The 12,690-nt window shown below is 42.7% G+C and overlaps 2 protein-coding genes across 5 annotated transcripts in view; one reads left to right on the top strand and one right to left on the bottom strand.

Annotated features, from left to right (window-relative positions):
• The window catches only part of CELF2 (CUGBP Elav-like family member 2), an 834,627-nt gene that overhangs the window by 160,172 nt on the left and 661,765 nt on the right, over positions 1-12,690 (bottom strand). The gene's annotated exons all lie outside the window — the stretch shown is intronic.
• USP6NL (USP6 N-terminal like) overlaps positions 1-12,690 on the top strand; it is a 142,610-nt gene that overhangs the window by 47,692 nt on the left and 82,228 nt on the right. The gene's annotated exons all lie outside the window — the stretch shown is intronic.

Below are 12,690 nucleotides of genomic sequence, written 5' to 3'. Positions count from 1 at the left end.
AAAAGAGATGCTGTTCTGGAACAGATGGGTCCAAATTACACCACCAAAGGAAATAATTCAGTTCCCTGTTTGTCTCTTCTCTTCTCTGCCCCATGCAATTCTGTGCCTCTGGTTTTTTCTCCTCTCTCTCTCCCCAAATTCTTGACTATTTTTTTTTTTGCCCCTTTGGATATTACTGAGATGCACTCCAATTTAGGTTTATCATAAATGGTGCAATACTGTACCAGTTTTAATTATATATTAAATTGGAGAGCCTTAGGACCAGTAAAAAAAATAAAATGCATTTTCTCGAATTTCAAATAGTCTGTTTTCCCTAACATTTTTTTTCTAGGATCTCAGTTTTTCTTTTCTTTTCAGTCTTATGGAGAAAATGATGATTCATGAACTTTCTGGGCATGGTGCAGTAGGCCATTCCTACCCCCACCTCATTTCCTTGTTAGCAAAAGTTGAGCTGTTAGCTATTAATTGGGCATCTTTCCCCAAGAATTTGTAAGCCAAGATAACTGTCAGGCGTGTTACTTTGTCTTGGCTTGGCTTGTTTTCCAGATGGCTTAATTAGTGGCAATTTTATCTGAAAGAAAGAAAAGAGAAAATGTCAGGTTTCTCCCCATCTGCATATTGATTGACTGATTTCCCAACTCATAAAAATGCCATTCTTGGAGGACATACAATATCACCATCACGATTTTAGGAATTCTTTATCCTTTCCCTTCATCCTGATTCAATTTCTGTTTAGCTGTGCTGCTATTTTTCTTTTTGTAAGGTTTTGATTTCTCATTTGGATTTTGGATAACTTTTGAGATACATTTCTGCCCCAGTGTGGTTGATTGCTTAACTTTTCTGCTATACAATCTTATCCCATTCTAATTAGCATGTAATCATCAGATGCATTGAATATTAGCAAGCAGTAATATTGAGGAGAGAAATAATGCATTACTACCGAAAGAGTAATAAAGAGTAGTAAAGAGTAGCAGATACTGATCAGTAAATTAACATGCTATTGCCAGTATCTTCTTCATATATATAGGCAAGTACTACTCACTCATCATGAAATCTCCAGAACCGTAAAGCCTACAAACTTGAAATTTGGCACGTACGTTCCTCTTGGCATCTAGGTGCTCGCTAACAAAGGATTTTTCAAAATGACCATCAGATCATTAGTAATTCTTTTACAGTATTTAACACACTCTGATGCTACGGAGTTCTACTCCCCCTCCCCACCTGAAAAGAACTCTGTTCCAACTGCCACTTGCCTCACATTCCGTTACCTCGGTTCAAACTGGCAGACATTCCACTCCTTCACTCAGGAGTGGTCCGGGGCTCCTTACAGTATTAAACGTTGGTACCTCACCAAAATGTCTACGCCTTCCACCTATGGAACTGATTCCGGACTCAAGGCAGCAGGAGCGATATTTCCTCATGTGTTTCAATCACCGACCACCACTGAACCAACAGATTGTGAACCAAATTTCTCCTGCATAGCCCAATCACGTAGTTTCGTCACGAAGCACAGGTATCCAGCTAGCGTTTTATTCATTTTCCTTTTGGGTGAAGCTTTTTGGCATATTTCTGAAAATATTGACTGGAATTTGGGATTGTCCTTGATTTGCAACCATTCATTCATTAGGTGACCACTCAGTTACAACAGCACTGAAAAAACCCGATTTATGACCCTTTTCACATTTATGATGATTTTTTTTACACTTATAACCACTGCAGTAACCCCGAAGTCATACTGACAAAATTTGGATGCTTGACAACTGGCATGTATTTATGATGGTTGCAGAGTTTCAGAGTTATATGATACCTTCGGAGTCCTATATTTCTTTTTTTTAAAAAACAATATTGGTTTTTCAAATATTCAAGGGAGGGTAAATAGGTATACAGAAAATTTTGGCAGCTTCAATACTGTTCGTAGAGATCCCAGCACGATACTCACATATTGGGATCTTAATGTCTGTTTATTTTAATTATTTATTAGCAATACAGTCCTGCACATCTTTTATCCTCCTCTTATCCATCCATCCATTTTATATTTGTATATATATATTCCCCATGTAGTAATTTTAACTGTTTTAATTTTGTTCTTTGACATGGACTGTACACCGCCCCGAGTCCCTTTCGGGAGAGGGGGCGGTCTATAAGCGCTAATAAATTGAAATTGAATTGAATATTTAACATTGTACAAACAAAATTATAAAAGAAAACAGTAGACCAAATCTTACTCTATATTGTTAATCTTGTGTTCCTACATTTTTTCCTTTGTCATTTGCTAGTATATCACTAAGTGCTATTATTCCAGATGATTTTATTTTTTGTGATCTGAGCCTTTTCGATATTGCTTCTTCTTCCCTGTCTCCAGAGAGAGCCTCAGTGCCCCCCTCCTTCCCGTCTTGAGTCTTACTATCTTTTGCTTGGAGTCCTATATTTCTGTTTAAAATGTATGAATTGTTTTTATAGAGAGAGTTGTAAAGTAATAGTTAGGGTCTCTGAAGACTAGTAAATTGCTCACAGCTGAATTGTTAAACATTCCCTGGAATAGTTGTAAAAGCAAGGGGGGGGGGGCAAAACACCATTTTTTAAATGAAGGGAAAATGATTCTGCCCTTAAGTATGATAGCTTTGTTATCAGTGTTTTGATATATTCTGCAAACTTAAATCTAATTCTGTTTGATCCTTATTCCCTTTATATGACCAAATACCTCTCTTGTCCTGGGGATTCACTTTTGTATTACCGTAAATCCACATCCGTATTTATACTTGACCTGATTTACAACACATACTTCTTAAGTGAGTTAAGTACTCGCTGAATAAACTACCACCACCACCACCACTACTAGGATCTTGAGTAGTGAATAAATATCGCAGTCCTTGACTTACAACCACCACTGAGTCCAAAATTTATGTTGCTGAGGGAGAAATGTGTTAAGTGAGCTTTGCCCCATTTTACGAATTTTCTTGCCCCGTTTGTTAAATGAAACACTGCATTAGTAACACGGTTGCTAAGTGAATCTGGCTTCCCCCAATGATTTGGCTTGTCAGAAGATGACATGAGCCTGGGTTGCTGTAACCATCATAAATACGAACCGCTTGTCAAGCATCCGAATATAAATCATGTAGCTGTCGGGTCATAAGGGGTGAAAAATGGTCCTAAGTCACTTTTTTCAGTGCCGTTGCAACTTGGAAGTCGAGGACTGCCTGTATTAAATAATTAATTGAACTTGTAATTAGAAGATCTGAATGCTGTTTTAAATTGATTTGATTTTAATCAAACCTAATTAACGTAAATATTGTTATCCCAATATATACAGTACGTAGGCATGGACAGACTAATGAAAAAATAACGTGGGTGGGGAGATGTATTTTTGTATAAAAACAAAAAATACTCTTATTTTCCTTTTTTGCGCCTCTAACCTCCTCCTTCAAGAGTGGCTCAGTGGCTTGTTGATCAAAAGGGTCGGCAGTTCGGCGGTTTGAACCCCTAGCGCCGTGTAACGGAGTGAGCTCCCGTGACTTGTCCCAGCTTCTGCCAACCTAGCAGTTCGAAAGCAGGTAAAAATGCAAGTAGAAAAATAGGGACCACCTTTGGTGGGAAGGTAACAGCGTTCCATGCGCCTTGGAGTTTAGTCATGCCGGCCACATGACCATGGAGACGTCTTCGGATAGGACTGGCTCTTCGGCTTTGAAATGGAGATCTGCACCGCCCCCTAGAGTCGGGAACAATTAGCACATACGGTATGTGCGAGGGGAACCTTCACCTTTTTAACCTCCTTTTTCAGTGCTTCAGATTGCTTGAAAAGGGCCACTTTACCCCAATTATGTGCTGAGGTAATCTATAAATGTTTATGCAGTATCATAGTAGATTTGTTAGACATTAAGGTGCCATGAGCCTCATTTTATTCCCTTCTAAGAGCATAATTGCTTCTTCAGAAGATGTTAGCATATTTCCATGGGAAGCATTCATATGGCTTGAGAATAATTTCAGATGGCTGCTAGATTTATCTTGCCTATCAATTCCCTTGGTTTTGTGTTTCAAGTTTTTAATTTTTTCTGCACATCTGCTACTTGCTATACTATCTTATTCCTCTTTTCTTTCTTTTTAACCATTTCACGCTCTACATAGCCGGTTTTGGAAACTCAGAAAAGCTCAGGGAGAATGTATTTTGGAACTTGGTTAAGAAATTGTGAGTGTGATGATTTGGTGTTAAAAAAAAAAATCACCAGCATATCTTCAACATTTTGAGTGTTAAAATACTAATGTGACAGTTGTTGTGTTGTGTTGGCTGATGTCAAATCATGGGATTTTTATTTTGAACGTGTTTTCAGTGGCTTGTGGATATATTTTAAGCTTTGCTGCTATGGTTAGTATGCTTTGTCTTTAGAGTAAAAGTAAAATAAATAAATATTGGAAGAGATTCACTTTTTCAGAAGGGTGGTTTTAAAATCAGATGAGTCCTTTTTTCTTTCTTTGTTTAGAACATTTATAAGAATATTCATTCTCATGAAGGAAGAAGAATATATGTGCCCCAGGATAATGTTGCAAATTCAATCTGGGACCAGAGATTTAGTCTTTTGAACTTTTGGACTCGGGCTGGAGCCTATCCTCCGGGAACATCTCTTTAGCAGAGTGCGTGCTTTGGGCTGTTCTGAGTGTGGTATTTATATGGTTGTGTGTGGTTTTATAGTTGTTCAATGGGGTGTTGTTGGCCGGCTGTTAAATCCTTGGCTGTTGTTTCTTTGTGCTGCCAAGTCCTCAGCTGCTAAGTACCCAATAAGCTGGTAGTAAATCAGCACTCCTGTTGACTGACAAGGGCCCTGTTTCCCAGTTTTCAATTATTTCCCTGGCTGTTTTTGTACCTGCTCGGCCAACAATCTTAGTAGCTGCGAAATTGAATGTATGTTCTTATTCACTGCAATGTGAGGCTACCAATGAGTTTGAGTCTTTTCGTCTGACCATTCGCTTGTGTTCTTGCAATCTGGTGCTTAGCTTTCTCCCTGTCCATCCTTGATAGCCAGAGGAGCAACCCATGCAGGGAATCCGGTAGATTACATTTGAAGTATCTCGCACCTCCAAGCAATCTCTGCAGTGCATGATTTGTCCTTGTATGGTAGCCTGTGGGCAGTGCCCCCTTGCAGATCTCGGAACCAGTGTTCTACTGCTTCCAAAATGTTTTTGATGTATGGCAGGGTGTGCCATATCGTTTTTTGTGCACCTCCTTTCTTCCTTTCTCTGTCCTGCGTGTTGTGCAGGCATCTTATAATAAATGCCCATGGGTCTCCATTCTGCCCAGTGGTGGGATTCAACTGGCGTAACAACCGGTTTGCTGGGCTTCAGAAAAGGGAATGTACCGTATTTTTCAGAGTATAAGATGCACCTTTTTCCCCTCAAAAAAGAGGTTGAAAATCTGGCTGCATCTTATACACTGAATACAGCAATTTTACCTCCCGAAACCCCGCCCCTTCACCAAAATGGCCTTGCATAGCCTTTAGGAGACTTTCAGAGTGCTCCTGGGGGCTGGGGAGGGCAGAAATGAGCAAAGAATGGGCTGTTTTTTGCTCAATTTTACTTTGAAATTTTTTTTGGAAAAAAAATAGGCTCATTTTCACGAAAAATGGGCCGTTTTGGGGAGGTCTGCAGAGTGCAAAAACTTTTTTTTTAAAATTTGCCTCTTCAAAACCTTGGTGCGTCTTATACTCCGGTGTGCGTCTTATACTCCGAAAAATATGGTAGGTGAGTATAGCACATTGGCGGGGTGGGCCCAACTGAAAGTCAGAGAGAACCGGTTCGCTCCCAGCTAATTGTCGTAGCTAGCGGTTTGCCCCAAAATATAATGTGAATATTGCACAGGTCAGAGGAGGTGGATACAGGAATTAGATTGTTGTTTGCCAAGTCAAAAAATAAATAAAAGCAGGCAATGAATGCTGCCTATTGTTTTGTTTTTTTAAAAAGCTATTTTTAAATGACAGGTGATGGGGGCTGAACTTTCATTTGTGTAAAATCTAAATGAGGAAGCGATACCTGATTACTTCACGGAGACCAAAGTGTTTGCTTGGCAAAACGAACCAGTTTCTACCACACCTGTTTTGAAGTGTGGTTCGGATGGAAACAGCAAAGGAGGATTTAATTTCGACTGGATTGTGGGGGGGGAGGGGGGGGAGAGAGGAATAGATTGCACAACTGATTCACAAGCCAAACTAATCCGGAAACATGGAAAACCCTTATAGCATCGTGAGAACAAGTGTTACTTTTTTTTGCCCCTTTTCTATATAGGGCAGGGGTGCCCAAACTTGGCAACTTTAAGACTTGTGGACTTCAACTCCCAGAATTCCTGAGCCCAGGAGTTCTGGGAGTTGAAGTCCATAAGTCTTAAAGTTGCCAAGTTTGGGGATCCCTAGTATGAGGGCATGATCCAACCCGGGAGTGTCTGCAAAATGTGACTTTAAAAAAGTCAAGAAGTTGGTCACAAATATGCGGTTAAGGCTCCGCCTGTTATTGTGTACAATCCAAACAGTGTCTACATTTCCGACTCCCTCAACCGCTTACATTTTTCTCTTTGTTTGGAATTGCACCGGCAACGTTGACAGGGTAGAATAATTGGTATTTATTTATTTAGCTTATGGCATAACAAACATGTCTATTAACATTTCACCTAAATTAAAACACACAGTAAAATATGAATGTTAAAACAGACCTATGTACAGACACCAATATCGAAGCCAGGGGTGTCAAGCTCGATTTCATTTGAGGGCCGCATCAGGGATGTGTTTGACCTTGGGAGGGGGGAGCGGGAGTGGCTGGGGTGGGCGTGGCCAGCCCAACGTCCTGAAGCCCTCTCCCCTGCGGCCCTCCCAAGCTCCGTTTTCAGCTGTGATGGCCTCCTTCGGCCCTCTGCCGGCGAAAACTGAGCTCAGGAAAGCTGCACAGCTCCGTTTTCACTGGCAAAGGCACCGCGGGCCGGTTCTTCACTGTTTCCAGGGCGGCTCTACGGGCCAGAACTAAGCACTCCATGGGCCGCATCCAGCCCGCGAGCCTTGAGTTTAACACCCCTGGTCTAAGCTATCTGCCTTCAGCTTACAGTCGGTCAGAATCTGACCTACTGTTTGAAGTGGGACCTTGCACTTAGGGGAGGAGATTACGCCCCGTTTATGCAGAGAGTCTCAGACACCATGTGAGGTGCGGGTCCTATGTATTAATTGCTAGTGTGGTAGTTCAGAACCTGGTAACTTTCGCGTAGGGTCGTCTATACAGATAGTCCTCGACTTTACGACCACAACTGAGCCCAAAATGTATGTCGTTAAGTCAGAGGTTTGTTGAATTTTGCCCCATTTTACGACTTTCCTTGTCACGTTTGTTAAGTGAATCACTGCAGCTCTTAAATTAGTAACACGTTTGTTAAGTGAATCTGGCTTCCTCATTGACTTTGCTTGTCAGGAGGTTGCAAAAGGGGACCACGTGACTCCCGGGGACACTGGGACCATCATAAATGCGAGCCCATGATCAAGCATCTAACTGCAAATCACAGGTCCGTGGGGATGCTGCAACGGTCGGAAGTGTGAAAAATGGCCATAAATCACTTTTTTCAGTGCCTTTGTCACTGAAGCGGTCACTAAAAGAACAGTTGTAAGTTGGGGACGGCCTGTTTATCTTCCTGTGTCAGGGCATTCAGCAACCCATGTGGCTTTTCAATTGGAATCGATGTGAAAAGTTGTTAAGCAGATGTCATACAAGTGGCAGTGAGAGCTTCATCGATTTGAATCTCCCAAAGTGGGGAAGGTCGTTAGTTGTTCCGAATTTTTCTGTAATATTCTCATTACTGCATCTTGCCTTTGGTGCTAGATGGCTCAGAACAGGAAGCCAGAAATCGGAGTGATTTTAATACATCCGCTTATAATTCTCATGATGTCATTGAGTCTGGCGTCTAACTTACTAGTTTAGCAGCTATTAAGACATCCAGGAGCACAATACAATACAATACAATAGCAGAGTTAGAAGGGACCTTGGAGGTCTTCTAGTCCAACCCCCTGCCTAGGCAGGAAATCTTATGCCATTCCAGACAATTGGCTATCCAACATCTTCTTAAAGACTTCCAGTGTTGGGGCATTCACAACTTCTGGAGGCAAGTTGTTCCACTGAATAATTGTTTTAACTGTCAGGAAATTTCTCCTCAGTTCTAAGTTGCTTCTCTCCTTGATTAGTTTCCACCCATTGCTTCTTGTCCTGCCCTCAGGTGCTTTGGAGAATAGCTTGACTCCCTCTTCTTTGTGGCAACCCCTGAGATATTGGAACACTACAATATTCTAACCAGCCCTATTGTTGATGACTTGAGGGGGGCAGCTGAAGGTCCCCCTTTAGTTCAACCTAATTTTGGGAATGTGTTATTCCTAGTTTTGATTTTTGCCCCCATGTTCTCTAGATGTATCGTATAGGAAAGAGGTCCAGTTCAATGGTGCTCCAAGGTGCTTTGGATTAGGGTTGTCGGGGAGTAAGTTGTTGTTTGCGTAAACCTTCGTAGCTTCATTTGGTAGCTTGTTATTCAGAAGGAAGCACGAAATAAACAAGTGTTCGTGTACATAATGACGAATAGGTACTAATATCTGTCGGTGCTTATATTGGAGTGTAGGTGATTGCATTATGATTTCTGCCTTTCATAAATCATTTCTCAGCATTATAAAGCAGCCTGGCAAGTGGGAGAGAAACCTGGTGGAACTTGCCTGAGTTTGAAAAGCTAAGCATGGTTGGGATTTTGTTAGTATTGGATGAAAAACTATCAGGAAACCATCCCAGATTGTAGCATGAAGAAAAGAAAAGAAGAGAAAAGAAGAGAGACAGAGAGAGGCAGAGACAGAGAGACAGATGATAGAATCACAGGGTTGGAAGAGACCTTGAAGATCTTCTAGTCCAGGGGTCACCAACCACTAAACTCATAATTTTAAATCCTGTGGACCACTAATATAATCTGCCTAATGACCAGTTGGGTGGGCATGGCTAGATGGTCATGTGACTAGGTAGGCCTGGCCAACTTGATGTCACTCACGTCGAGGGCCCAGCCTCTTCTCCCCCCTCTCCTCCCAGCCCCCCGTTGCCTGCCCACCTGGGCTCCTTAAGGCCCCAATAGGAAGCAGTTGTTGGAGCTAAGCAGCCACCATGAGAAAAGGTTGACAAAACAGCTGGCTCAGTTCAAATTGGATCTGACCGAGAAGGAAGCTCAGCAGAAGCACCTCACTAAGGACTATAAGCATAGGGTTTCCAAGTAGCGGGAAGACCTGCAGGAGTGCAAGGCCAGGTACTGGTGCCAGGAGGCTCAGTGGGCTGAGATGGTCAGCTAGTTCCAGACCATGATACAGTCCCACTGGAACGAAGCCCTACGGCTCTTTGCCACCAGCGGCGCTTCCGTCCAGCCTTCACCCAAAGCCCTGCACCAGGAGGCTGAAGCTGACCCCAAGTCAGAATTTCTGCCCCCCCCTCTGCCCCACACAAAAAGACCCCAAAAGGGGAAGACTCTCTTGAAGAACACAAACATTCATTGCACGTGTCTGGTCCAGGGGCCGTGGTTTGAGGACCCCTAATTTAGTGCAATATAAAAATGCAAATACTTTTTCTGTGGAACACCAAAATTTTCTCAGTGGTCCATGGACCATCAGTCGGTGACCGCTATTCTACTCCAACTCCCTGCCCAAGGTAGACCTTATACCATCCTAGACAAATGGCTCTCCAATCTTTTCTTGAAAACTTCCAGGAATGGAGCACCCACAACTCTAAGGAGGCAAGTTGTTCCATTGATTAATTGTTCTAATTGTCAGGAAATGTCACTTTAGTTCTAGGTTGGACCTCTCTTTAATCAGCTTCCACCTATTAAATTCTTGTCCTGCCCCCTGGGACTTTGGAGAGTAAGTTGACTTTCTCCTCCCTGGGACAGCCCCTCAAGTAGTGGAAAACAACTATTCTCTCTCTCTCTCTCTCTCTCTCTCTCTCTCTCTCTCTCTCTCTCTCTCTCTCTCACTCACTCACTCACACACACACACACACACACACACACACCCTTCATTAGGCACATGTCACGTGGTCTATGCTTATTGTAGAACATGGTTTCAACCAAGGTCACAAAAACACTTGTTTCCTTGAAGTCCTCCGATTATCTGGACTGCTTTGTTGAAAGAGCCAAAAAAAATGGATAAGGTATTGGCACACTTTTGATAGACTCTTATGCCCCAACGGAAAGAATCTCGCAGAGGCCTCTTTAATCACTATGTCATAAATGCCACAAAGAAGTGGTGGTGGTGGGGTGTTGTTTCAACTTATTTTCCAAAGCACCAGAAGGCACAACAAGAAACAACAGATGGAAATTAATCAAGGAGAGAAGCAACTGAGGAGAAACTTCCTAAGAGTGAGGACAATGGACCAGTGAAAACAGCCTGCCTCCAGAAGTTGTAGGTGCCTTTACTACTGGAAGAAACTGGACAGTCACTTGTCTGACATGGTATAAGCACCGTGAGGGCGAACCTACAGGTTGCATGTGCGTCAGCTCCACTGCACACGCGCACGCCGGCCAACTGGTTTTCGGCCTTTCCGAGGGCCGGGAGAGGCCGTTTTTCACCCTCCCCAGACTCCCCCAGGCTTTCTTGAAGGCTTTCCACCACCACACTGGGCCTGTGTGTTGTGCGCAGATGTGTGGAGGGGGGGGGTCGCATGTGCAGGTGGGTGGAGTGCATTGTACTGTGGTTGTGAAACATGCACATGCACGCTATCGCAATGGACATGGACGATTTTGGCACGCATTTACAAAAAGTGTTGCCATCCCTGGTATAGCATCTCCTGCTTGAGCAGGCGGTTGGACTAGAAGACCTTCAAAGTCACTTTCAGCTCTATTCTGATTGATTGATTGATCGAAAAAAGAAGAGGCATCTTAATGTTAACCCAAATCTCAAAAATTTAATACTGTTACCTTGAAGACCCGTTAAATTCTGGGTTTACAAAGGCAGATCTTTTTTTTTCATTCTTTGAAAAAAGAGTCTTTGATGAAGGGGACATGTAGCTAACCATTTACCAAGCGAGGGAGGCCTCTCCAGATCTTCTGAGCTTGGAGGGCTTTAAAAAGACAGCCTGTTCTTTCCCAGGGATTAGAGAAGGCCTTACAGGCACTTCCATGTAACATGTTTGACTGCAAAAAGTCTAATGCTGCCCACGTGGCCACCGATTCATTCAAAGTGGCTGGAGATGTGCAATTTACAAACTCTGCAATCGCTGGGAGCTGGGCTGCATTCACATTAAATAATAAATAAATGGGTTATTATAGTTGGAGAACCCTGTCCAGGCACAAGAGACTGGGCCAGATTTAAACACCCCATGGGCCTTGAGTTTGACCTCCCTGTTTTAGGGCATTTGAAATTTCATACTTAGAGTTGCATATTTAGATGAAACCCAAGACTCTCCAAGAGTCATTTAAAAACAAAAAACTAAGGGACGTTTATAGCCTGTTGTGTTTGGTATACAGTACAATACAATAGCAGAGTTGGAAGGGACCTTGGAGGTCTTCTAGTCCAACCCCCTGCCTAGGCAGGAAACCCTATACCGTTTCAGACAAATGGTTATCCAACATCTTCTTAAAGACTTCCAGTGTTGGAGCATTCACAGCTTCTGGAGGCAAGCTGTTCCACTGATTAATTGTTCTGTCAGGAAATTTCTCCTAAGTTCTAAGTTGCTTCTCTCCTTGGTTAGTTTCCACCCATTGCTTCTTGTCCTACCTTCAGGTGCCTTGGAGAATAGTTTGACTCCCTCTTCTTAGTGGCAACCCCTGAGATATTGGAACACAGCTATCATGTCTCCCCTAGTCCTTCTTTCTATTAAACTAGACATACCCAGTTCCTGCAACCATTCCTCATATGTTTTAGTCTCTAGTCCCCTAATTATCTTCGTTGCTTCATCGTTGCTCCTCTCTGCACTCTTTCTAGAGTCTCCACATCTTTTCTACATCATGGTGACCAAAACTGGATGCAGTATTCTATGTGTGGACTTACCAAGGCATTATAAAGTGGTATTAACACTTCATGTGATCTTGATTCTCTCCCTGTAGAACTGTGTTGGCTTTTTTGGCAGCTGCTGCACACGGCTGGCTCAGATTTAAATGGTTGTCCACTAGGACTCCCAAGATCCCTCTCACAGTTGCTACTATTGAGCAATAGGTTGATATGCTAAATAATAATATACCCAAGTGGCAAATAAAGAAAGGTTTTCCCCAGAACTACTAAGAGCTTTAACCTATCGCCAGAGGCTATCAAAGCAAGGTTTCCATGTTATGTGAACCAGAGATGTTGGTTTTTGCATGGGGGATGGGGCAGGGGGGAAACAGTGTGATTTGTTTTATATTTCATTCTCTGCTTGTTCCACCAAAACGAGGAATGTAATTGAACTTATTCCTGGAAACAGAAAGTATGCAGCTGCTGCTAGACCTTAGTTTTTACTCAGCTTTGTATGTGCTCCTTGTTCACAGAAGCTTAGAAGTCACTCAGAGCAATGCATGCGGAGTGCTTCGATGGCACATCGCTCTAGCGGTGTTGTTAAATTACTGTGGGGGTTCCGTATCTTTCTCACATCGATCTAATATGCAGGATCAGTGATCAGGAAAACAGGTGAAATTTGATTCTGCTGCTTCTTCCTTTCAGGCAGATCCTGATCTGGTCTTTTGTTGACAGT

Source organism: Natrix helvetica (genome assembly GCF_964273705.1).
Source record: "Natrix helvetica genome assembly, chromosome: 6".
NCBI lineage: Eukaryota > Metazoa > Chordata > Lepidosauria > Squamata > Natricidae > Natrix > Natrix helvetica.
The sequence above is the reverse complement of the archived record's forward strand: the minus strand, read 5'-3'. Positions and strand labels throughout refer to the sequence as shown.